Genomic DNA, 22812 nt, shown 5'->3' with positions numbered 1-22812 from the left:
CAATTTCGTATTTCCAGGATTTCACAATTTTGCAATTTTACAATTTTCTGATTTTTTAATTTTGACTTTTTCTTTCAAATTTTTTTTTCGGATTTCAATTTTTTGATTTCTCTCTTTTCAATTTTTCATGTCTTCATTTTCTCGGGTTTTCAATTTAGTTTTACAAGTTTTTGTTTGTTTGGTTTTCCAGTTTCTAGATCTTTAATTTTTCGATTTCTCAACGTTCCAATTTCAATTTTTGAATTTTGAAATTTTTAGAATTTTAAATTTTTCAAGTTTTCAATTTTTCAATGTTTCGTTCGTTCAGTTTTTCAATTTTTCTTTTTGACAATTTTTCGTTTTCTTGATATTTTTTGAATTTTTTTTTATTGTACTGTTTTAAAGTTTTTCGATTTTTCAATTTAACAATTTTTTGCTATTTTAATATTTCGTACTGATTTTCATTTTAGCGATTTTTCAACTTTTCGCTTTTTAATTTTTTTTTTTAATTTTAAAATTGTACAGTTAAATTTTTTGTTTTTCAACTCCAAGTTTTAATTCATGTTCTCAATTTTTCAATTTTGCAACTTTTCATATTTTTAATTTTGCGTCTTTTCAATCGTTCGATTAATTTTTTTGGGTTCTATTTAAAATTTTCAATTCGTCGATTTTTGAATTTTTCGATTTTTCAGTTATACTTTTCTGAAAAATTCAAAGTTTGGAAAATCTAAAAAATTAAGAAACAAAAAACTGAAAAATGGAAAACTGAAAGTCAGAAGTTGAAAATTTTTCAACACGATTTTTTAGTTTTTCAATATTTAATTTTTTATTTTTCAATGTTTCTATTATTAGTTTGCAATTTATCGATTTTTCAAATTCTCGCTTTGTAATTTCTCTTTTTTAGTTTCTCTTTTTAAATTTCTCGTTTTTACATTTGTCAGTTTCTAGATACTTTAATTTTTGGATTTTTGAATTTTGCTTGTCTTCGGTTTTTCCATTTCAATTTTGCAATTTTTTAATTTTTCGATTTCAATTTTTCCCTTTGCAATTTTTAATTTTTTTATTTTTCATTCCAGTTATTCGAATTCTCTTTTACAACTTGTACAAGTTTTTGTTTTCTGAACTTTTGAATCGTTCAGTTTTTTGTTTGTTCAGTTTTACGATTTTTTTGTTCGTTTGCTTTTAAACTTCAAATATTTCTCTGAATATGTCAAAAGATCGCCTGGGGTATAGTAAAATATTCTTATTTTTCATTAAATACTGACTCTGTTGGCAGTCCTGAATTTTTGGCTGAAATTGGAATCAAATTTGACAGACTGTTGACATTTTTAATTTTTGATAAACATAAACCCAAGAAAAGTTCACCTTATTGTTTAAAAAGTACTGCCAACCGGCTCAGTAATTTCTGATCACGCGGTATATTGAGTAAATAAGTTTGCATATGTAAGTGTCAAATGGAAATTTTACTCATTACGTTTGTTGTCCGCCCAAATGTCAAAATTGACAACTGTGAACTAACATGATAACATTGCTGCCAATAGTTCAGAACTACCAACACAAAAAATTAAGTCACACACTGCATGTGATAAATGAAGCAGAAAACTGGCAAACCAGCTCTACGTAAATGTCAGGATAATTATATCAGACTGCTGACAGACAAAAAACGATCAGTTTGTCCAACATTGAGAAAAAATATCAACACTTCGATTTTACCGAAAGTCTTGGACAGTTGCTTACAAATTGCGTAGGTTTGATTAAACGTAACACAATTTCGCAAGAAATATTCTTTCTGGTTAAAAGTAATTGCAGCAATCGTCGAAGGAAAACAGTTAATTACAATTACTCATTATCTACTTTTTGTAAAACTTCAAGCATCGAGTTCCAGTCAGTGGGTTCCAGTAGCACTGATACCGAGTTCGAGTTCTCACGGAATGGTGTATTTTCAACCACTCTTTAAATAGATAATAAATTTTGTTATCACTGTCTCTGCATATTTTCGATTTACGTGAACGCCAATGATTTAACAACAGTTTGTTTAACGTGTTTGCACCAGATAGCAATCGCTGTCCCCTCCCCGCCGCCACTGAGTCATTAATAATAATTAGAACAGAGGAATCTTACGCCACACTCTTTAACATAATAAAAGCAAGAATGCCAGTTCTGAGCAAGTGTGCAAACTTTCCGCAATAATCGCTTTATCGGGATTCCCGCTCTCGCTCAAATATTCATCTCTAACCCAACCTTTCTTCGACTTTTCGCTAACAGCACATTTCCTTCCGCCGGCCCTGGAGGGAAACCCGGGCCTTTTTCTTTATCGCGTACGCGCCCACCGATAATCCCACTTCCTCCCAACTGTTTACTCTAGCAATTGCACAAAAACAAGTAGGTACCCGCGAAAAACAAGAACCGATCTTAATCTTCCGTCTGCTTGAATAATCTTATCTGTAATTGTTGGAGTTTATTGCTTTTGGAGGAATGCAAAGATTATGATTGCGATATCGGTGTTTAGTCACCGTTTTCAGAAGAATTTTCGTCATCCCGACAAAGTCGCTTGCAACACGCAGATAATGCGGATTACTGAAGTCTTAAATTAAGGGGACTTGCTAGACGAGGTATAACATTTTTTTGGTTTTTTGTATGAAAAAATGATTTTAATATAGATGTATCATACATCAAACTGCAGCTTTTTTCATATTCTAGAGCGCAGAAACCAGTTCAATCAATTAAAAAAATATGGCTGAGAAATATCGTAAAAAAGGACCATTGTACTTTTTCTTTTCAAGTTTTTATATTTATATTTTATAGTCTTCTATTTCTATTATTTGATTCTTTTTTTGTTTTGTTTCTTGTATAGCTACTACATCAAAACTATAATTTCCTAATTTCTCGCACTAACTTTTTCAACGCTCCTTCTTCATTGAGACCTCTGATATTCCACGTAGCCACTTTTACAATTTTCTCTCTTTTATTGTCTATTTTTTGTACTTTTCCCATTCCCTTAATACTAGATTTCTTTTTGCTACCATTTTCTTTACTTTGTTCTCCCTTTTTATTTAAATCATATCCATAATCACTCCAGTCCGTTTTGTGCTTATCTGCATATACCTTAACCTGGTAATCTAGTTTTTTTGAGCCTCTTTTCTTCGTTATGCCAAATGAAGCTTTGGAATTTTGCAATTTTTCGTTTCTTCAATTTTTCAAATTTTTGATATTGTGTTTTCTCGGTTTTTAAATTTTTCGATATTTTAATTTTTCAGTTTTTGAAGTTTTAGGTTTTTAGATTTCTCACTATCTCGACTTTTCGATTTTTCAGTTCCATGATTTTCCAATTTGTCGAATTTTTAAATTTTAGATTTTTTGTTCTCGATCATTCGATTTTCTGAGTTTTCAGGCTTGGATTTTTTTGTTGTTCAATTCTTGGATTTAAAAAAAAAATTTTTTTTATTTTTTCTATTTACCAGCTTACTGGGATTTCAATGTTTTGATTTTTTTTATTGTTCAATTTCTCGATTTTTTGAATTTTTATTTTTTGATACGATTTTTTTTTAAATGTTCAGTTTTTCAATTTATTAACTTTACGATACTTCAGTTTTGCTCGATTGCGATTTCTCAATTTTTCGATATATTACTGTTGGGATTTTTCAATTTATCGATTCTTTGATTTCTCGATTCTTCATATTTTCGGTTTCTCGAATTTCTTCATTTTTCCATTTCTCAATTTTCTGATGTTTCAGTTTTACGATTTTTAAATTTTTTTATTTTTCAGTTTTCAATTTTTGACGTTTCTAAATTTTTCGATTAACTGATTTTTTTATTTTCCCATTTCTCTATTTCTCGATTTTTCAATTCTTTCTTCAATTGTGATTTTTCAATTTTTCCATTTCTGAATTTTTCAATGTTTCAGTTTTGGATTTTTTCACTTTTCCGATTCTTCAATTTTCTTTCCATTTTTCAGTTTTTCAAGATTTCAGTTTTGAATTTTTTCACTTTTTCGATTTTTCAATTTTCCTTCCATTTTTCAGTTTTTCAGTATTTCAGTTCTGGGATTTTGCAATGTTTCGGTTCTTCAATTTTTCCATTTTTTGATCTTTCGATTTCTCGGTTTTTCAATTTTTCGATAGGTATTTTAATTTTTCAATTTTTAAGTTCTAGATTTTTTGTTTTCCTTGATGTTTTGATTTGTCGATTATTCGATTTTTCAAGTTCTCGGTTTAGATTTTTTGGTTTTCCGATTCTTCGATTTTTAAATTGTTTAATTTGAGGTTTACCAATTTTTTTTTCGTTTAAAATGTTTCAATTTTTCAATTATTAACTTTTCGATTTTTCAATTTTGGTCTAATTTGATTTCTTAATTTTTTCATTTTTTGACTCCTCCACTGTTGATGTTTTGATTTCTCGATGTTTCAGTTTTTGAACATTCCGATGTTTCGATTTTTCGACTTTTTGGCTTTTCGAGTGTTCAATTTTTCGATACTTTAATTTTTCAATTTTTCGAATTTTTAAATTTTTGATTTTTCTTTTCTTTTATTTCTCAATTTTTGGATTTTTTAAATTTTACATTTTTCAATTTTACTATTTTTTGATGCTTGGATTTCTCAATTTTTCAAGTTTTCAAGACTCCATTTTTCAGGATTTGAATATTGAGAACTTTCCAATTTCTGGATTTTCAATTTTCAGATATTTTAATTTTTTGATTTTTTAATGTTTCGATTTTTGGGTGTTTTGATTTTTCAATTTTTACGATTTGTTGTCTATTTTAAGTATATTTCGTTTTAATCACAATATATTTACTTATCCCCGCTAAAAAATTCATTACGTCCCCTCAACATTTTGCTGAATAAATCCTGGCTAAAATGTACAAAATATCATGAATCTCCTCTTGTAATTTATCATTCCATTCATATTTTTTGGATTCGGATATATAGGGTGACTCAAAAAATTTAATGAATGCGCCCAATTTATTTTATTAATTTAATCAGGAACTACAAAACCGAATGCTTTGAAATATATTATGAAAAAAAAAAACATAATAGACATGCAGTCGTCACGTTTCCGATAGCGAGGGAAGTACTGTCTAAACTCTTTAGACCGATTTTTTTGATTTTCCCATTTTTCTATTTCTCAATTTTTCAATGTTTCAGTTTGGGATTTTTTCACTCTTTCGATTCTTTAATTTTCCTTCCAATTTTAGGTTTTTCAATATTTCAGCTTTGGAATTTTGCAATATTTCGTGTCTTCAATTTTTCAAATTTTTGATATTGTGTTTTCTCGGTTTTTAAATTTTTTGATATTTTAATCTTTCAGTTTTTGAAGTTTTAGGTTTTTAGATTTCTCACTATCTCGACTTTTCGATTTTTCAGTTCCATGATTTTTCAATTTGTCGAATTTTTAAGTTTTAGATTTTTTGTTCTCGATCGTTCAATTTTCTGAGTTTCCAGGCTTAGATTTTTTTTGTTATCCAATTCTTGGATTTTTAAAATTTTTGTTTCTTAAATTTTCCTATTTATCAACTTACTGGGATTTCAATGTTTTGATTTTTTTAGTGTTCAATTTCTCGATTTTTTGAATTTTTAGTTTTTGATACGATTTTTTTTTCAAAAATTTTCAGTTTTTCAATTTATTAACTTTACGATACTTCAGTTTTACTCGATTTCGATTTCTCAATTTTTCGATATATTACTGTGGGGATTTTTCAATTTATCGATTCTTCGATTTCTCGATTCTTCATATTTTCGGTTTCTCGAATTTCTTCATTTTTCGATTTCTCAATTTTCCGATGTTTCAGTTTTACGATTTTTTAATTTTTTTATTTTTCAGTTTTCAATTTTTGACTTCGCATTTTTTCGATTAACTGATTTTTTTATTTTCCCATTTCTCTATTTCTCGATTTTTCAATTCTTTCTTCAATTGTGATTTTTCAATTTTTCGATTTCTGAACTTTTCAATGTTTCAGTTTTGGATTTTTTCACTTTTCCGATTCTTCAATTTTCTTTCCATTTTTCAGTTTTTCAAGATTTCAGTTTTGAATTGTTTCACTTTTTCGATTTTTCAATTTTCCTTCCATTTTTCAGTTTTTCAGTATTTCAGTTCTGGGATTTTGCAATGTTTCGGTTCTTCAATTTTTCCATTTTTGATGTTTCGATTTCTCGGTTTTTTAATTTTTCAATAGGTATTTTAATTTTTCAATTTTTAAGTTCTAGATTTTCCGTTAATTTTTTTGTTTTCCTTGATGTTTTGATTTGTCGATTATTCGATTTTTCAAGTTCTCGGTTTAGATTTTTTGGTTTTCCAATTCTTCGATTTTTAAATTGTTTAATTTGAGGTTTACCAATTTTTTTTTTCGTTTAAAATGTTTCAATTTTTCAATTATTAACTTTTCGATTTTTCAATTTTGGTCTAATTTGATTTATTTAATTTTTTGATTTTTTGACTCCTCTACTGTTGATGTTTTGATTTCTCGATGTTTCAGTTTTTGAACATTCCAATGTTTCGATTTTTCGACTTTTTGGCTTTTCGAGTGTTCAATTTTTCGATACTTTAATTTTTCAATTTTTCGAATTTTTAAATTTTTTATTCTTCTTTTTTTTTATTTCTCAATTTTTGGATTTTTTAAATTTTACATTTTTCGATTTTACTATTTTTTGATGCTTGAATTTCTCAATTTTTCAAGTTTTCAATACTCAATTTTTCAGGATTTGAATATTGAGAACTTTTCAATTTCTGGATTTTCAATTTTCAGATATTTTAATTTTTTGAATTTTTAATGTTTCAATTTTTGGGTGTTTTGATTTTTCGATTTTTCGGATTTGTTGTCTATTTTAAGTATATTTCGTTTTGATCACAATATGTTTACTTATCCCCTTTAAAAAATTCATTACGTCACCTCAACATTTTGCTGAATAAATCCTGGCTAAAATGTACAAAATATCATGAGTCTCCTCTTGTAATTTATCATTCCATTCATATTTTTTGGATTCGGGTATATAGGGTGACTCAAAAAATTTAATGAATGCGCCCAATTTATTTTATTAATTTAATCAGGAACTACAAAACCGAATGCTTTGAAATATATTGTGAAAAAAAAACATAATAGACATGCAGTCGTCACGTTTCCGATAGCGAGGGAAGTACTGTCTAAACTCTTTGGACCGATTTTTTTGATTTTCCCATTTTTCTATTTCTCAATTTTTCAATGTTTCAGTTTGGGATTTTTTCACTCTTTCGATTCTTTAATTTTCCTTCCAATTTTAGGTTTTTCAATATTTCAGCTTTGGAATTTTGCAAGATTTCGTTTCTTCAATTTTTCAAATTTTTGATATTGTGTTTTCTCGGTTTTTAAATTTTTCGATATTTTAATTTTTCAGTTTTTAAAGTTTTAGGTTTTTAGATTTCTCACTATCTCGACTTTTCGATTTTTCAGTTCCATGATTTTTCAATTTGTAGAATTTTTAAATTTTAGATTTTTTGTTCTCGATCGTTCAATTTTCTGAGTTTCCAGGCTTAGATTTTTTTGTTATTCAATTCTTGGATTTTAAAAATTTTTGTTTCTTAAATTTTCCTATTTATCAACTTACTGGGATTTCGATGTTTTGATTTTTTTAGTATTCAATTTCTCGATTTTTTGAATTTTTAGTTTTTGATACGATTTTTTTTTTCAAAAATTTTCAGTTTTTCAATTTATTAACTTTACGATACTTCAGTTTTACTCGATTTCGATTTCTCAATTTTTCGATATATTACTGTTGGGATTTTTCAATTTATCGATTCTTCGATTTCTCGATTCTTCATATTTTCGGTTTCTCGAATTTCTTCATTTTTCGATTTCTCAATTTTCCGATGTTTCAGTTTTACGATTTTTAAATTTTTTTATTTTTCAGTTTTCAATTTTTGACTTCTCATTTTTTCGATTAACTGATTTTTTTATTTTCCCATTTCTCTATTTCTCGATTTTTCAATTCTTTCTTCAATTGTGATTTTTCAATTTTTCGTTTCTGAACTTTTCAATGTTTCAGTTTTGGATTTTTTCACTTTTCCGATTCTTCAATTTTCTTTCCATTTTTCAGTTTTTCAAGATTTCAGTTTTGAATTTTTTCACTTTTTCGATTTTTCAATTTTCCTTCCATTTTTCAGTTTTTCAGTATTTCAGTTCTGGGATTTTGCAATGTTTCGGTTCTTCAATTTTTCCATTTTTTGATGTTTCGATTTCTCGGTTTTTCAATTTTTCGATAGGTATTTTAATTTTTCATTTTTAAGTTCTAGATTTTCCGTTAATTTTTTTGTTTTCCTTGATGTTTTGATTTGTCGATTATTCGATTTTTCAAGTTCTCGGTTTAGATTTTTTGGTTTTCCAATTCTTCGATTTTTAAATTGTTTAATTTGAGGTTTACCAATTTTTTTTTCGTTTAAAATGTTTCAGTTTTTCAATTATTAACTTTTCGATTTTTCAATTTTGGTCTAATTTGATTTCTTAATTTTTTCATTTTTTGACTCCTTTACTGTTGATTTTTTGATTTCTCGATGTTTCAGTTTTTGAACATTCCGATGTTTCGATTTTTTGACTTTTTGGCTTTTCGAGTGTTCAATTTTTTGATTTTTGAATTTTAGATTTTTGTTTTTTTGATTTTTTTGGTGTTTCGATTTCCCAATTCTTCAATTTTTCACTTGACGGGCGAGGGAAGTTCTCTCGAAATAACCTTCGACCAATTTTTATACTTAGCACGTAGAGTTCGCACTTTTGTCCCCGGGTCGAACATCTGCGCTTTATTTCGGACAGATAAACACTCGGTGTTTATGCTTTGTTTACTGGATGTTGTCGTAATCGAGGTGGCGAATTCGTCTTTGACGGATTGCAACACGAATTTCGAGCTAGCACTCGACGCTTTATTTTTAGTCCGATCTGATAATGAATCGGTGGTTTCGGTCAATGAATGTCGTATCGGCGAAATTAGATCACTCACGAGTAGATTTCGTCTTAATGGGAGTCCCATTCAGCAAAAACGCGCCGAATTTTTAATGATCAAGGAATTATTTGTTAATGGTAATGGGTCGTGCGCAATACCTGTAACCGCAATGGGCACTTTGCAGACCCATGCCATTAAGTATTAACACATTTGATAATAATTAACCTTCTGCAACTAGTTGTCAAGGTCTTGTGGTGGATTTTAGCGACCTCGTGTTTACGACCATTCGGAAAGAGCCGTCAGGAGAACGAACGCTCGATACTAACTACTACATAAAATTCCCTATTCCCTATATCCAAATGTCAAAAACATCAACAAGAATGTCACATGCTAAAAGTTATCTGTTTCGATACACTTTGTTTAATTTAATTACGACTTGAAAGGTGTCATAAACGATATTACATTTCCTGATAAATGAATCGAAGATTAACAAACAATAGTCTTGATGCACGTACTTAGAGCAGTTTTAACTCAATTTTTTCGCAAGATCTAAGACGATTACTGTATCAGCATAGTTTGGACTGAAGCAATTTAGATAACAACATTGTTGCAAGCATTTGGGTTGGTAATTCCGAGAAATTTGTCTTGTGGTGCTGTTGTCGAGCCTGATTCAAATGCCTGTCACTTTTAAAAGCGCAAAAAGTTAGGTTATGGGGGTTGTTTTAACTAAATTAACATAAAAAGGAATGATTATTAACCTAGTACCTAATCACTTTTTTTGTTGCAGAAAAATTACTCGTTGCTATTGGTGTGCACCAAAAACGTAGATTAAAGGTAAGATTGTACATCTAATTTAAAATAACTATAGTGTTGTACTCCTATTTCATTAACAGTCGTTAACTCTAATCAACAAATAAGTATACCCTGTAAAAACGATTGTTTCGATAGTTATAGCCATTGAAAATAATTATAGAACAATGATGATATGTAATTATTATTGATGAAATGGGGTTTTAAAGTAGAGTTCGTCATATAGTGAATATTGATTTTCTGTTCTAAAAGTGGTATTGGAAGCCTCCAATAAACTGCTAATGATGATTTACAACGTTTGCTTGATTTTGTGTTCATAAAGATCTAATTCATAGAAGCCGTGTTCTTCGTGTTGAATTTCTATCCTAGACTTCGAGATTTTCGGAAAAAAATCAAAATTGCAGAAATGTAATAACTTTTAGATTTTTCAATTTTTCGATCTCTCGATTTTTCGATTTTCAATTTCTCAGTTTTTCGATTTTTCAGTTTACCGCTTCTCTTGCTTTTTTTTATTATTTTTTTTAATTTTAATTTATTTAGAGGGCCGGTTTATAGAAAAGCGAATTCAATGTTTAATCATCGATCAATTCAACAGAGGATTAAAATGTGGATTATAAATAAGGGTCCGTGATTGGTTAAGTTAAAACATGCATTTTGCTTAGCAACGGGCCTCAATTATAAAAGTTAATCGCGAATTAACTTTAATTTCGCTTTCTATAAACCAGGCCTTAATATTTTCAATTTTTAGCTTTTCCATTTTGGGCTATTTCGATATTTTGACGTTTCATTTCTCGATTTTCCAGTTTTTCCATTACGATGTTTCGATGATTCGATTTCTCAACTTTTCCGATTTTAGATTTTTGGATTTTGCAATTTTTGGAAGTTCAGATTTTTCAATTTTTCGATTTTTAAAAGTCTTGTTTTTTCGATTTTCCAATTATTCGATTGTTCAATTTCTGGATGTTTCGATTTATTTATTTCTCGATGTATCGATTTTTTTAATTTCTCAATTTTTAATGTTTAACTTTTACTTCCGGATTTTAAATTTTGCGAAGTTCCGATTTTTAAATTTTGTAAATCTTAGATTTTTCGATTTTTCAACTTCTCGGTTTTAGATTTTTCGGCTTTTCAATCTTTCGATTTTTAAAATTCTTGATTTTTCAATTTTTCAATTTAATTTTTCGATTTTCCATATTTGGATTTTTCAATTTTTCGATTTTTCAGGTTTTTGATTTTTGAGTTTTTTAAATTTTTTGTTTTTCGACTTCTCGATTTTTCAATTTTCCGATGTTCGATGTTCCTGTTTTGGGATTTTTCAATATTTTTGTTTTTCGATTTTTCTATTTTTAATTTTTTCAATTTTTGAATTTGTTTTTCAATTTTTTGATATTTTGATTTCTCGATTCTTCAGTTTTTCTATATTTTGATTTTTCAGTTTCAAAATTTTAGACTTTTCTATTTCTCGATTTTTTAATTTAAAATTTTGTGTTTTAATGTTTTGATTATTATCGATTTTTCAATTTTTCAGTTCTTAATTTTTTGAATTTTTCAATTTTCTGGTTTCTCGATTTATGGATTTTTTTTAATTGTTCAATTTTATCAATGTTTAACTTTTCAATTTTTCGATTTTTCGACTTTCCGATTTCTCAATCTCTCGATCTATTGATGTTTCGTTTTCTCGATGTTTCAATTTCTCAATTTTTCGATGTTCATGTTTTTCAGTTTTTCGATTTTTAAATTTTAGATTTTCCAATTTTTTCATTTTTCGATTGGTTCTTTTCGATTTCCCGATTTAGCGATTTTTCAAAAAAATTCAATTTTTTCCATTTTTAAATTTTCAATTTTTCGATTTCTCGACTTTCGGATTTTCGATTATTCGATTTTGCAATTTTTCGAGGTTCCGATTTTTCAATTTATCGATTTTTTAAATTTTGAATGTATCGATTTTTCGATCTCTCGGTTTTTTAGATTTTTCGGCTTTTCAATCGATTTTTAAAATTCTTTTTTTTCCATTTTTCAATTCTTCAATTTTTCGATTTTCCATATTTGGGGTTTTCAATTTTTCAATTTTTCAGGTTTTTGATTTTTCAGTTTTTTAAATTTTCTATTTTTCGACTTAACGATTTTTCAATTTTTAGATTTCTCGACTTTCCAAATTTTCGAGTTTTTAAACTTTTCAACTTTTCGATTTTTCAAATTTTAAATTTTAAATTTTTTAATGTTTCGATTTCTCGAGTTCTCAATGTTTCGATTCCTTAAATTTTCCATATTGTAATTTTTCAGTTTTTTATCTTATATTTTTAGATTTTTCGACTTATTTGTTTTAGATTTTTCGTCTTTTTAATCTTGATTTTTCGATTTTTCAATTTTTCGATTGTTACTGAACAACTCGATTTTTTGATTTCTCGCTGTATCGATTTTTTTACTTTTTAAATTTTTCGATGATTTCTGTATTATTCAGTTTTTCGGCTTCTTAATTTCTCGATGTTTCAGGTTCTCAATTTTTCGATGTTTCGATTTTTCGATTTCTCGAGTTTTCGAATTTTAGATTTTTCGATGTTTCGATTTTCCAATTTTTTGTCTTTTAAATTTTAGATGTTCCAATTTTTCCATTTTTGAAATCTTAGATTTTCGATGTTTCGACTTTAATCTTGATTTTTCAATTTTTCAATTCTCGATTTTTCAATTTTTTAATTTTTTGATTTCTCGTTTTATCCATTTTTTTAATTCTTCAATTTTTTAGTGTTTAATTTTTTAATTTTTCCATTTTTCGACCTCTCGACATTCCGCTTTCCCAATTTCTCGATTTATTGATGTTTCGATTTTTCGATTTCTCGACTTTTCGGATTTTCGATTTTTCGATTTTCCAATTTTTCGAGGTCCCGATTTTTCAGTTTATCGATTCTTTAATTTTTCAATATTGTAAGTTTTCGATTTTTTAGATCTTAAATTTCTCGATTTTTCGACTTTTCGGATTTAGATTTATCGGCTTTACAATTTTTCGATTTTTAAAATTCTTGATTTTTGAATACATATTTCAAGTTTTCGATTGTTCAATTTCTCGATTTTTCAATTTCTCCATGTACGGATTTTTTTTTAATTTCACAATTTTTCAATGTTTAACTTTTCGGTTTTTCGATTTTGGGCTATTTCGATTTCTCAATTTTTCGGTTTTCCGACTTTTGGACTTTGCGATTTCTCGATCTATTGAGGTTTCGATTTTCCGATTTCTCGATTTTTCGGAATTTCGCTTTTTGGATTTTTCAATTTTTCGAGGTTCTGATTTTTCGATTATGTGTTTAAATTTTTCAAATTATCGATTTTTCGATTTTCCGGTTTCTTATTTTTTTCGATTTTTCAGTTCTTCGGTATTTCAGTTTTACAGTTTTTCGAATTTTTAAATATTATATTTTTTTCAATGTATTGATTTTTTGATTTATCGATTTTACGATTTTGTGATTCGTTTTCCTGACATCCCGCTTTTTTAAATTTTTCAAAAAGTTCGATTTTTAGATTTGTCGATTTTGCAAGTTTTCGATTTCTCAGTTTTTCAACATTTCAATTTTGGGAATTTTTCAGTTTCTGGACTTTTCAATTCTTGGATATTTTAATTTTTCGACTTTCGGGATGTCGATTGCTCGGTTTTTCAATTTTTCGATTTTAAAAATTTTTGATTCATCATTTCAATATTTAGATTTAAAATTTTTAGACTTCTTGGTTTTAGATTTTTTTGCTTTTCAATTTATCGATTTTTAAAATTCTTGATTTCTCGATTTATCGAATTTTAGATTTTTCGACGTTCCGATTTTTTTTTTGACTTTTAAATTTTAGATTTTCCAATTTTTCGATATTGTAATTTTTCAGTTTTTTCAGTCTTAGATTTTGAGATTTTCTTTTTTTCAATTTTTTGATTTCTCGTTTTGTGGGTATTTTTAATTTTTCAATTTTTCAGTGTTTAACTTTTTAATTTTTAGATTTTTCAATGTTTCGATTTTTCGACTTCTCGACTTTCCGATTTCCCAATTTCTCGATCTATTGATGTTTCGTTTTCCCGATGTTTCAGGAATTTAATTTTTCGATTTCTCAACTTTTCGGATTTTCTTTTTTTCGATTTTCCAATTTTTCGATGTCCCGATTTTTCAATTGATCGATGCTTTAATCTTTCGATTTTGTAAGTTCTCAATTTTTAAATCTTGGATTTCTCGATTTTGAGATTTTCGATTTCTCGATTTTAGATTTTTCGGCTTTATTCTGGATTTTTCGATTGTTATTTTTCGATTTTTCAGTTCTTGATTTTTCAATTTTTCAATTTTTTCATTTCTCGTTTATTCTTTTTTTTTAATTTTTCAAGTTTTCAGTGTTTAATTTTTCGATTTTTCGATTTCTCAACTTTCCATTTTTCCAATTTCTCGATTTTTCGGATTTTTCGATTTTCCAATTTTTCGAGGTCTCGATTTTTCAATTCATCGATTCTTTAACTTTTCAATATTGTAAATTTTCAGTTTTTTAAATCTTAGATTTCTCAATTTTTCGACTTTTCGGTTTTAGATTTTTCGGCTTTACAATTTTTCGATTTTTAAAATTCTTGATTTTTGGATATTTCAAGTTTTGGATTGTTCAATTTCTCGATTTTTCATTTTTTTTATTTCTGGACGTATGGATTTTTTTTTATTGTACAATTTACTGTTTGACTTTTCGATTTTTCGATTTTGGGCGATGTCGATTTCTCAATTTTTCGGTTTTCAGACTTTTGGGCTTTCCAATTCCTCAATTTCTTGATCTATTGAGGTTTCGATTTTCCAATTTTTCGACTTTTCGTATGTTGGATTTTTCGATTAATAAATTTTTTAAATTTAGAATGTTTTGGTTTTTGAATTTTTCGATTGTTCAGTTCTCGATTTTTCAACTTCTTGATTTTTCGATTTATCAATTTTTTTAATTTTTCAATTCTTCAATGTTTCGATTTCTCGACTTTTCGGATTTTCGATTTTTCGGTTTTCTAATTTTTCGAGGTTCCGATTTTTCATTTTTTTTTTCAATTTTATGTTTTTTTAAATTTTGGATTTCTCGATTTTTCGACTTTTTAACTTTTAGATTTTTCAATTTTTCGATTTTTAAATTTTCGATTTTTTGATGTTTCGATTTCTCGAGTTCTCAATTTTTCAATTCTTTAAATTTTCCATATTGTAATTTTTCAATTTATAGATCTTAAATTTTTCGATTTTTCGATTTCTTGGTTTTAGATTTTTCGGCTTTTTAATTGTTCGATTTTTAAAATTCTTAATTTTTTTAAATGTTAGATTTTGAGTTTTTCGATTTCTCGAGTTTCGATTTTTCAGCTTTATTCTTGATTTTTCGGTTATTTTTCGATTTTTCAATTCCCGATTTCTCAATTTTTCGATTTTTCGACTTCTCGACTTTCCGATTTTCCAATTTCTTCATCTATGTTTCGTTTTCCCGATGCTTCAGTAATTTAATTTTTCGATTTCTCGACTTTTCGGGTTTAGATTTTTCGGTTTTACATTTTTTCGATTTTTAAAATATTTGATTTTTGAATATTTCAAGTTTTTGATTGTTAACTTTTCGGTTTTTCGATTTTGGGCCATTTTGATTTCGCAATTTTAAGGTTTTCCAACTTTTCGATTTTTCAATTTTTAGATTTAAAATTTTTCGAATTCTTGGTTTTAGATTTTTTTGCTTTTCAATTTATCGATTTTTAAAATTCTTGATTTCTCGATTTATCGAATTTTAGATTTTTCGACGTTCCGATTTTTCAATTTTTTGACTTTTAAATTTTAGATTTTCCAATTTTTCGATATTGTAATTTTTCAATTTTTTCAGTCTTAGATTTTGAGATTTTCGATTTTTCAATTTTTTGATTTCTCGTTTTGTGGATATTTTTAATTTTTCAATTTTTCAGTGTTTAACTTTTTAATTTTTAGATTTTTCGACTTCTCAACTTTCCATTTTTCCAATTTCTCGATTTTTCGGATTTTTCGATTTTCCAATTTTTCGAGGTCTCGATTTTTCAATTCATCGATTCTTTAACTTTTCAATATTGTAAGTTTTTAGGTTTTTAAATCTTAGATTTCTCGATTTTTCGACTTTTCGGTTTTACAATTTTTCGATTTTTAAAATTCTTGATTTTTGGATATTTCAAGTTTTCGATTGTTCAATTTCTCGATTTTTTGATTTTCTCAATGTATCGATTTTTTTACTTTTTAAATTTTTCAATGTGTAACTTTTTGATTTTTCGATTTTGGACTATTTCGATTTCTCTATTTTTTAATTTTCTGACTTTCAAATTTTAGATTTTCCAATTTTTCGATATTGTAATTTTTTAATTTTTTAAATGTTTTTTAATTCTCGATTTTCGGTTGTCAATTTTCGATTTTTCAATTCTCGATTTCTCAATTTTTCGGTTTTCCGGCTTTTGGACCTTCATATTTCCCAATTTCTTGATCTACTAAGGTTTTGATTTTCCGATTTCTCGACCTTTCGGATGTTGGATTTTTGGATTTTCCAATTTTTCGAGGTTCGGATTTTTCAATTCATAAATGTTTTCAATTTGTTGCTTTTCAATTTTTCGATTGTTATATTTTTAAGATTTTTCAAATTTTTCATTTTTGATGTTTCGATTTCTCGATACTACAATTTTTCGATTCTTCAACTTTTCGTTATTTTAACTTTTGTATTTTTTAATTTTTCAATTTTTTAATTTTTAGATATTTCTATTTTTCAGTTTTTCAATATTTCTATTTTTCGGTTTTTCGTATTTTAGATTTTTCACAGTATTGATTTTTCAATTATTCGCTTTACTAATTTTTTGATTCGTTTTTCGCTTTTTAAAATTTTTCAAAATTTCGATTTTTTGATTTCTCGACTTAGAATTTTAGATTTTCCAATTTTTCGATTTCTCGATTTTACATTTTTCGACTTTTTTCTTGATTTTTAGATTTTTAATTTTTCGATTGTTCAGCTGTCGATTTTTCAATTTTTTGACTTTTCGATTTATCGAATTTTTTTAATTTTTCAATTCTTCCATCCATGTTACGATTTCTCGACTTTTCGGATTTTCAATTTTACGGTTTTCCAATTTTTCAAGGTTCCGATTTTTCAGTTTATCCATTTTTAAAATTTTTCGATTGTTATTTTTCGATTTTTCAATTTTTTAATTTTTTGATTTCTCCTTTTATCGATTTTTTTTAATTTTTCAATTTTTTAGTGTGTACCTTTTTAATTTTTTGATTTTTCGACTTCTCGACTTTCCACTTTCCCAATTTCTCGATCTATTGATGTTTCGATTTTTTGATTTCTCGACCTTTCGGATTTTCGATTTTTCGATTTTCTAAAATTTTTTAATGTTTAATTTTTCGGTTTTTCGATTTTGGGCTATTTCCATTTTTTAATTTTTCGGTTTTCCGACTTTTGGGCTTTCCGATTTCTCGATTTCTTGATCTATTGAGGTTTCGATTTTTCGATTCAGATTTTTTAATTTATAAATTTTTTGAATTTTGAATATTTTGGTTTTTCATTTTTTAGATTGCTGTTTCTCGATTTTTTGATTTCTCGATGTATCGATTTTTTAGTACTTTTTAAAATTTAACTTTTCGATTTTTCGATTTTGGACTATTTCGATTTTTGTATTTTTCAATTTTTCGATTTCTCGACTTTTCGATTTTAGATTTTTCCAGGGTCCGATTTTTCAATTTTTCGACTTTTAATTTTTGAATTTTCCAATTTTTGGATATTGCAATTTTTCGATTTTTCAATTTTTTGATTTCTCGTTTTATCGATTTTTTTTAATTTCTCAATTTTTCAATGTTTAACTTTTTAATATTTGGATTTTTCGACTTCTCGACTTTCCGATTCCCCAATTTCTCGATCTATTGATGTCTCGTTTTCCCGATGTTTCAGTAATTTAATTTTTCGATGTTTCCATTTCTCGAATTTTCGGATTTTAGATTTTCCGATTTTCCAAATTTTTCGAGGCCCCAATATTCAAATTTATCGATTTTTTAATTTTTTGATATTGTAAGTAGTTTTCAGTTTTATTTAAATCTTAGATTTTTAGATTTTTCGATTTCTCGATATTAAATTTTTCGAATTTTGTTCTTGATTTTTAGATTTTTCAATTTTTTGATTTTTCGATTTATTGAGTTTTTTGAATTTTTCAACTCTTCCATCCATGTTTCGATTTCTCGACTTTTCCGATTTTTCAGTTTATCATTTTTTTTTTAAATTTTGAATTTATCAGTTTTTCAATTTTTCTATTTTTTGGTGTTTTAAATTTTGGATTTTTCGACTTCCCACCTTTGTGATTTTTAAATTTTTGGAGTTTTTGATATTCGGGTTTTTCGAGTTCTCAATTTTTCGATTTTCCGACTTCTTGGTTTTAGATTTTTCGGCTTCACAATTTTTCGATTTTTAAGTTTCTTGATTTTTGGATATTTCAAGTTTTCGATTGTTCAATTTCTCGATTTTTGATTTTCTCAATGTATCGATTTTTTTTTTATTTTTAAATTTTTCAATGTTTAACTTTTCGATTTTTCGATTTTGGACTATTTTGATTTCTATATTTTTTAATTTTCTGACTTTTAAATTTTAGATTTTCCAATTTTTCGATATTGTAATATTTCAATTTTTCAAATGTTTTTTAATTCTCGATTTTCGGTTGTCAATTTTCGATTTCTCAATTTTTCGGTTTTCCGACTTTTGGACTTTCCGATTTCCCAATTTCTTGATCCATTGAGGTTTCGATATTCCGATTTCTCGACCTTTCGGATGTTGGATTTTTGGATTTTCCAATTTTTCGAGGTTCGGATTTTTCAATTTATAAATGTTTTCAATTTGTTGCTTTTCAATTTTTCGATTGTTATATTTTTAAGATTTTTCAAATTTTTGATTTTTGATGTTTCGATTTCTCGATTTTACAATTTTTCGATTCTTCAAATTTCGTTATTTTAACTTTTCAATGTTTTAATTTTTAGATGTTTCGATTTTTCAGTTTTTCAATATTTCGATTTTTCAGTTTTTCGTATTTTAGATTTTTCACAGTATTGATTTTTCAATTATTCGCTTTACTAATTTTTTGATTCGTTTTTCGCTTTTTAAAATTTTTCAAAATTTCGATTTTTTGATTTCTCGACTTTTAGAATTTTAGATTTTCCAATTTTTCGATTTCTCGATTTTACATTTTTCGACTTTTTTCTTGATTTTTAATTTTTCAATTTTTCGATTGTTCAGCTGTCGATTTTTCAATTTTTTGAATTTTCGATTTATCGAATTTTTTTTAATTTTTCAATTCTTCCATCCATGTTACGATTTCTCGACTTTTCGGATTTTCAATTTTACGGTTTTCCAATTTTTCAAGGTTCCGATTTTTCAGTTTATCCATTTTTAAAATTTTTCGATTGTTATTTTTCGATTTTTCAATTTTTTAATTTTTTGATTTCTCCTTTTATCGATTTTTTTTAATTTTTCAATTTTTTAGTGTGTACCTTTTTAATTTTTTGATTTTTCGACTTCTCGACTTTCCACTTTCCCAATTTCTCGATCTATTGATGTTTCGATTTTTTGATTTCTCGACCTTTCGGATTTTCGATTTTTCGATTTTCTAAAATTTTTTAATGTTTAATTTTTCGGTTTTTCGATTTTGGGCTATTTCCATTTTTTAATTTTTCGGTTTTCCGACTTTTGGGCTTTCCGATTTCTCGATTTCTTGATCTATTGAGGTTTCGATTTTTCGATTCAGATTTTTTAATTTATAAATTTTTTGAATTTTGAATATTTTGGTTTTTCATTTTTTATATTGCTGTTTCTCGATTTTTTGATTTCTCGATGTATCGATTTTTTAGTACTTTTTAAAATTTAACTTTTCGATTTTTCGATTTTGGACTATTTCGATTTTTGTATTTTTCAATTTTTCGATTTCTCGACTTTTCGATTTTAGATTTTTCCAGGGTCCGATTTTTCAATTTTTCGACTTTTAATTTTTGAATTTTCCAATTTTTGGATATTGCAATTTTTCGATTTTTCAATTTTTTGATTTCTCGTTTTATCGATTTTTTTTAATTTCTCAATTTTTCAATGTTTAACTTTTTAATATTTGGATTTTTCGACTTCTCGACTTTCCGATTCCCCAATTTCTCGATCTATTGATGTCTCGTTTTCCCGATGTTTCAGTAATTTAATTTTTCGATGTTTCCATTTCTCGAATTTTCGGATTTTAGATTTTCCGATTTTCCAAATTTTTCGAGGCCCCAATATTCAAATTTATCGATTTTTTAATTTTTTGATATTGTAAGTAGTTTTCAGTTTTATTTAAATCTTAGATTTTTAGATTTTTCGATTTCTCGATATTAAATTTTTCGAATTTTGTTCTTGATTTTTAGATTTTTCAATTTTTTGATTTTTCGATTTATTGAGTTTTTTGAATTTTTCAACTCTTCCATCCATGTTTCGATTTCTCGACTTTTCCGATTTTTCAGTTTATCATTTTTTTTTTTAAATTTTGAATTTATCAGTTTTTCAATTTTTCTATTTTTTGGTGTTTTAAATTTTGGATTTTTCGACTTCCCACCTTTGTGATTTTTAAATTTTTGGAGTTTTTGATATTCGGGTTTTTCGAGTTCTCAATTTTTCGATTTTTCGACTTCTTGGTTTTAGATTTTTCGGCTTTACAATTTTTCGATTTTTAAGATTCTTGATTTTTGGATATGTCAAGTTTTCGATTGTTCAATTTCTCGATTTTTTGATTTTCTCAATGCATCGATTTTTTTTTATTTTTAAATTTTTCAATGTTTAACTTTTCGATTTTTCGATTTTGGACTATTTTGATTTCTCTATTTTTTAATTTTCTGACTTTAAAATTTTAGATTTTCCAATTTTTCGATATTGTAATTTTTCAATTTTTCAAATGTTTTTTAATTCTCGATTTTCGGTTGTCAATTTTCGATTTCTCAATTTTTCGGTTTTCCGACTTTTGGACTTTCCGATTTCCCAATTTCTTGATCTATTGAGGTTTCGATTTTCCGATTTCTCGACCTTTCGGATGTTGGATTTTCCAATTTTTCGAGGTTCGGATTTTTCAGTTTATAAATTTTTTCAATTTGTTGCTTTTCAATATTTAGATTGTTATATTTTTAAGATTTTTCAAATTTTTGATTTTTGATGTTTCGATTTCAGGATTTTACAATTTTTCGGTTCTTTAACTTTTCGTTATTTTAACTTTTCAATTTTTTAATTTTTACATTTATCGATTTTTCAGTTTTTCAATATTTCTATTTTTCAGTTTTTCGTATTTTAGATTTTTCACTGTATTGATTTTTCAATTTTTCGATTTAATAATTTTTTGATTCGTTTTTCGCTTTTTAAAATTTTTCAAAATTTCGATTTTTAGATTTCTCGATTTTTCAGTTTTTGGATTTTTCAATTTTATGTACGCCACTGGTTTTGCACTCTATTTTTTCTACTACACATCTTTTTTCAAATAAAAATTGTGTTTTTTTTTTTAATTTTGGGGAAGCTAAATTACACAAAGCAGAAACATATTTTTTTTCTACGCCCCCATTTCAGAGCGCAAATGATACGCCACTGGGCGAATCCAGATGATGAGTTGATGATTCACATGTACACACTTCTCTTAAGGTTATTTCTTTAAAAAATATACGTGTGATTTTTGGATATTTCAAGTTTTCGATTGTTCAATTTCTCGATTTTTTAATTTTCTCAATTCAATTTTTTCTACTGCACACCTTTTTTCAAATAAAAATTGGATTTTTTTTTTAATTTTAGAGAAGATAAATTACACAAAGCAGAAAAATATTTTTTTACTACCACCCCATTTCAGAGCGCAAATGATACGCCACTGGGTGAATCCAGATGATGAGTTGATGACTCAACATGTACACACTTCTCATAAGGTTATTTCTTTAAAAAATATACGGGTGATATTTTGATGGAAATTTTAACCCGAAACTAAGTTTAAACGAAGGTTAAAGAAACAGAAAATAATAACTTCCTTTTTTTCTGGATTCTAGACCCAAAAGCATTTATTTCGCCCAACTTTTGTTCTTCGTTTTCGTCTAGGTAAGCAGCCAGCTTGTGCCTGTTCTTTAGCAAACACGCAAACACGAATCAAGATAATTGAAATCGTTTCTTCCAGCTAAACGGTGCTTGTTTAATCCATACAAGCTCTTTTAAGCTGACACACTTATTGCTGTGTGTTACGTGTCGCTCTAAACCCGTTCTTAATCCTGGAAAACCCCCCTATAATAATATTAATAATAATAATGGTAATAAATTTCGGGCGCGTCGTCACCCAGCACTCAATCCAATTAGTTTCCATGGGCCCATCTTCTAGTGACCCATTTCCATAAATACCAGCAATCTCGTCCTTCCACTACTAATAAGCAATAACCATCGTCCGTGACATAATAGCCAGCAGCACGTCTCGCACCCATCAATTAGTAATCCTCAATAACCATCAATTTACCAACGACCGACACGTCATTTCCCCAATTCCTCATCTTCCGCCTCGCCCAAGCGCCAAGAAAACAAATGACGTCGCCGCCGTCAGCGGCCATGTGATCTCCTAATCGGCGATAATTGCCTCTTTGTTACGTGTGAGGCCATCCAGCGCTGGAACCTTTGTCTTATTAGTTCTTAAATGTGTTAAATGCGCTTTTAACACGGCACGTGTTACGAAATTTATGGCGTTGTTTGCTTCGTGATACGTTATTCATGGCGAGCTCCAAGACCATCCTTGAATATTCATGGCGGCGCGATTATGGATGGCTAAAGAGCGAAGAAGTCGCGTCGACGCTGACCAAGTTCACAATGGGGGCTCTCGTTTTCGTTTTCTAAACGCTGAATGGGATTTTTGTACGCGGGCTTTGTCGGATAAGGATGGGTTCGGTGGAACGGGCACGTACGGAAATTGTTTGGAAATTTGGTTTGGTGATGAGGTGTTGCATCAGGTGGAAATGACAAAAGATGCTGGCGAAACAATGCGAAGCTTAGAAGTGGAGGAAGTCGTTTGCGCGTGGTTGTGGCGAGGAATACCAAAGGAGGAGATGGGTTGCTGGAAGAGGTACGACTTCCAGTGGGTGATGGGTAGTTC

At 27.6% G+C, this 22812-nt stretch overlaps 1 protein-coding gene across 2 annotated transcripts in view; it reads left to right on the top strand.

Moving 5' to 3' along the window:
* The window catches only part of LOC135131098 (uncharacterized protein), a 272956-nt gene that overhangs the window by 84254 nt on the left and 165890 nt on the right, over positions 1-22812 (top strand). For both annotated transcript variants that reach the window (XM_064058639.1, XM_064058641.1), the window contains exon 2: positions 9667-9713. The gene's annotated coding sequence lies outside the window, so the exon portion shown is untranslated. The remainder of the gene's footprint in view (positions 1-9666; positions 9714-22812) is intronic.

Source organism: Zophobas morio, unplaced genomic scaffold (genome assembly GCF_036711695.1).
Source record: "Zophobas morio isolate AGI-343-1 ecotype UQ-CSIRO unplaced genomic scaffold, CSIRO_AGI_Zmor_V1 ptg000018l, whole genome shotgun sequence".
NCBI lineage: Eukaryota > Metazoa > Arthropoda > Insecta > Coleoptera > Tenebrionidae > Zophobas > Zophobas morio.
The sequence above is the reverse complement of the archived record's forward strand: the minus strand, read 5'-3'. Positions and strand labels throughout refer to the sequence as shown.